Here is a 4,491-nt window from a genome sequence, read left to right as displayed (position 1 = left end):
GGCTATGGAGGCATGGTCAGCAACTCCATTACATCTTATCCTACAAGGGAAGTCCCTTAGCTTAATTGGCTATCCTAAAATTTTCAGACATAATTTCTTCTCTCACAAAAAAGTCTCATTGACAGAACTGTCTCAGAGGGTAACAAGAAGCACAAATCACCTGGAGACCCCCAGCAGACCCTTTGCTTGTAGTCTTTCTTGAATCTTTCTATACTTCAATTTATTAAGCTAATTCTGACTGAAGGATGACTCTTAGCATGACACTGAAGGAAACATGCAAGTAAAGCAAACCTTGCCTCTCCCCATTCTCCAACAGATGGAAGGAGATACCTTTACATTTCCTAGCACAGTGGATCCCAGGCAGCATGTGCAGTTTTCCTCAATATTCAGGATAGACAAGTCCCAAGTGAGGTGTGTTCCAATGTTGTGGAAGTGGTATTCATACAAAGAGGCTCTACTCTAAGGAGGAAGGCAATGGGGCTTTTGAAAGCGATGCAAGAACATATGGCAAAATGTTTTGACATTGTAACAGTTAGAAAAAGGGAGCTTTGAGAGTTACTAAACTGAGAGCAGATCAATCAAGTCTGGCAAGATAATGGTTATGAGTGAAAGATTTGAAGTCTATAAATATAATGGGGGAAAAAAGAAGAAAAACAGAACAGTTTTATATTAGGGGAGCAAAGAAGGCATTCCATTTTGGAGAGACTGTGCCTGAAGTGATGCCTGAAATTGCCAAGAAAATGTGTCCAGTGGCTGTCCAATCTGGACAAAGGGAGAAAAGAGCAAGAGGAGCAATTTTGGTGGTGTTAATGGGTAAAAAAGTGGCAAGGAAAAGAAGTAAAGTGACAAGACCAGTGATCATAAAACCAAAATAAATAAAAGGAAAAGAAATAATTACTTTCATTGTTATTATCAATATTAGCACTTAGAACTAAACAAATTGTTCCTGTCATTGGCATGGGTATGTAGTGAAAAAGCACGCAGTGGCCTAAGCAGTAGGTTGCACTGGGGTGGGAAATCCTTTCCATGCTTTTGGCTGGATGCTGTGCTTTGGTTACATTCTAACTACTGCAAAACCTCAAGAGAATGCCTACATGTGCTGGTGAGGGAGCTGGTGTTTCTACTCTGCAGTGTGGGGCTACCTAGGTCATGAGACAAAGAGCTAGGCTCTAGCACTACCAGTATCTGGCTCTAGCACTACTCTTAACCCCAAATTTCCCTGTGTGTATGCTCATGCTACACATGGAGCGGGAGAACCATTTCCTCATGTCCTGACCTATATCAGCCTCAGGGCAAGATGTGCTGCAAGTCTGGGTGTACTTTGCACAGACTCCTCTGTTCCCTCCAGTCTGCTGATGTGGCTGTGACAGCTGTTAGGAAAGTGTTTTCATTGCTGGGCTTCACTGTTGGAAAGTGGCTGCTGCCATGGACTGGAGGAGAAGGGAATCTAGAGGGAGCTGCCATCCCCCCTGCTGTCCTCATGGCTCTGGTGGCTCCTGCTGCATTCCAGGCAAAACCATCCTACACCATGGGAGCACCAGAAGGGGATTCCTCAGCTCCAGAGAGCAGTGCAGCACAAGTGTCCAGCCAAGGTCATCTCAGCACGGGGCTGACTCTGCTCTGCATCACCACCTGGCAGCCCACAGCTGGTGTGGATTTGGGCTCCCTGGGTGGACTGAGAAGAGAGAAAATCGTACAGGCTGCAAGACAGCCACATGCTGGAATGACTGGCAGCAGGGGCAAGATGATTAGGATTTTTTTTTTTTTTACAAAAAGCAAGCTGTAGGAGCTAGAACAAAAACTGAATTTGCTGCAGGAAAATGTGTTTGGCTTCTCTTATTGTCCCCTTCTGCACTTGTACTTTCTAATGTAGCATAAGCACTACATATACACATGCAAATTATTGCTACAACATAAACCTCTTTTTGCCTTCTTTCTTCTCTATCCTAGACTCAATCTTTTTTTGTTCCTCCTCCAAAACCTTGAGTGCATATAACAAACCTTTTTCCAGACTGGGAAAGAAGCCTAAGCCAATGCCTTGATAGTACTTACATGGATTTATACCTGCTGAGGATTTGGCAAAAGAGCTGTTTACTCATAATTAGCTTTTTGTTTCTAGTTGGACAAATATAGTGGGGAAAAAACCCCAGAGAAATACGTATTAAAATAGCCATATAGCCTTTTCCCTAAAATATTCTTATTCTAACAAGTAATTAAGAGACATCTTGATTTCCTGCACACTTTGAAGCCTTTCTTTGAGTCAAATGGGCAACTGGGTAAAAAAGGTAAATATTTTAATAATTAATATTCTGAATGTTTGATCCCTCATGGCTTGATTTATTAAAAAAAAAATCTGCTCACCTTGAATCAATTGCTAATTTCTGAACTATTTTTTCTCTATTTGGAAATGGTTAATTTTCATAATTATTACTTAAATAATTTATTATCAGTTTAATATCTACAACAGAACTGTTTCCTAAATTTCCATGCTTCTTAGAGACTGATGAAGCCCAGATATTACAAATCATATATAACTAGGAAACTTTCAGGATTAGAAAATATTTGGATGAATAGCTAATTAAATTAACATCAGAAAGAGATGCCAACAATCTAGCTGTATTTTAAATCTAAGGCTGGCTGCCTAATGCAGTTTTGAAAGCTCTGAAATTGCAAAGGCAGTTTCAGTTGCTTACAGCAGGTGGTAGCATGTGCTATTAAAATAAAATATTTACTACCAAGAAAGACTGCAGCTTAGTTAATAAGAACATGAGTAGAATAGGCAAGAAATCGACTGCTGTAAATGTGTTAAAAGCTTGCAGATTAGAAAATTGAGTCTTTATTACTTCTTTTTCTTCAATGCTTCCTCTTTGTCTGCTACAAGACTACAGTACTAACTTCTTGTGGGACATTTATGGACAAGGTAAAGACATATTACCAAAAATAACTCAAATCACATAACTCTTACAGTGCTATCTTCATCCTCGAATCCCACTGTCTTTTAATTTCACAGCCTTTTATATGAAGTACTTTAAAACAAGATCTAAATGGGATTCAAGTAGGTAAAAACAAACTGGCAATTTTGATAATTCATCTGGGGTGAGTGGAAGTTCAGAGTCTCTACTGCACAGCCTACTAGGGGTCCAGGACTGCTGTTTCTGTATTTGTGCCCTAAGATCTGTTGGGTCTAATCCCAAAATCACTGGGACTAGAGTCTAGATGTTCCTACAGCAGACCCCTGGCCCAATATGTATGTATACATGATGCATAGGGCCAATAAGATGAGGTGATTTACAAAGGAAACTGCACAGAGCCCATGTAGGAAAACACATTTTTGTGGTGTTTCAGGATGGACTCCTCACTCATCTTCATTTTCCCTTTACATCCAAAATATACCAACTTCAGACAGATTTGCATGTTTCTGTCCTTATGTCCTTGGGAGAGAACCTCCACAAGGTCATGAACTCCTGTCATGGGGACAACATATGAAAAACAGGGGCTGAGATACCTGCTTCTATTGTCAGAGGTGGTTTGTTAGGAGTGTGAACATGGGCTTCCCACACAGGGTGTGAGATGCTGTGATCAGCTGCAGCTCCCCCTGCACAGCTACTTTCTATTTTCCTTTGGGCGGGTGAATTTTGATGTCACCTTTCAGACTGGATTCTAGAGGTAAGATGAGAGGCAATATAATTAATGGGTCATAAGAATCAGCAAGATGTCTACCAGCTTCTGGGCTGCAGCTGATTCTGGGTAAAGCTGGCAGCTGATATTTAGGGCAAATTTATCCATAAAATTATAGTTTCCATGGCATTTCAAATGCCTACAAGAGTGATAAAGCAGTAAACATATTGTCAAGCTGCTCATAGGCACAGGTGCAAACCTGAGTTCTTCTGTGAATTTTTATAGGTTATTTTTCAGTCTCTAAAGGCCCTTTTGACCTCATTTACTACATTAATACAATATGTCTAAAGGTTGTTCCCCTTGTGATATTAGTTTAGCACAGCATGGTCTTTAACTGAGCCATCTTCTTGGAGTCTGTACAGTTATTTGCAAGTACATAAAATCAGCAGTTGATTTAGAAAAGTAATATTTCCTCTCACAGAAACTTCTAAGTAAGATTTTGATATTTCTCAAGATAATTTTTGGCTATCACTTCTGCTCAAACATTGCAAAGGGAGGACCCACAGGATGTTTGTTTGAGTTAACATCAGGGGACAAAATAATAAAGAGCTGCAAGGGTACCTGAGAGCACAGGTTCTTTATAAGTCAAGTCCATCCTTTCATGCCATTGATTATGCACAGCTGAAATGTTTTTCAGACAATGTGTTTCCATTACAAAGCGGAGAAGTTTTTTTTGTCTTTTTCCACCTTGGAGGCTCATTTTTAAAATCAAACAAGTCCATACCTCTGCAAATTGCAATCTCCTAAAGAGCAAGATTTCCCTTCAATGAACAGGATCTTAAAAATGTCAGTGTCAGATTTGGCTGAAGCTAG

Source organism: Serinus canaria, chromosome 1 (genome assembly GCF_022539315.1).
Source record: "Serinus canaria isolate serCan28SL12 chromosome 1, serCan2020, whole genome shotgun sequence".
NCBI lineage: Eukaryota > Metazoa > Chordata > Aves > Passeriformes > Fringillidae > Serinus > Serinus canaria.
Note: the sequence above shows the minus strand (reverse complement) of the source record.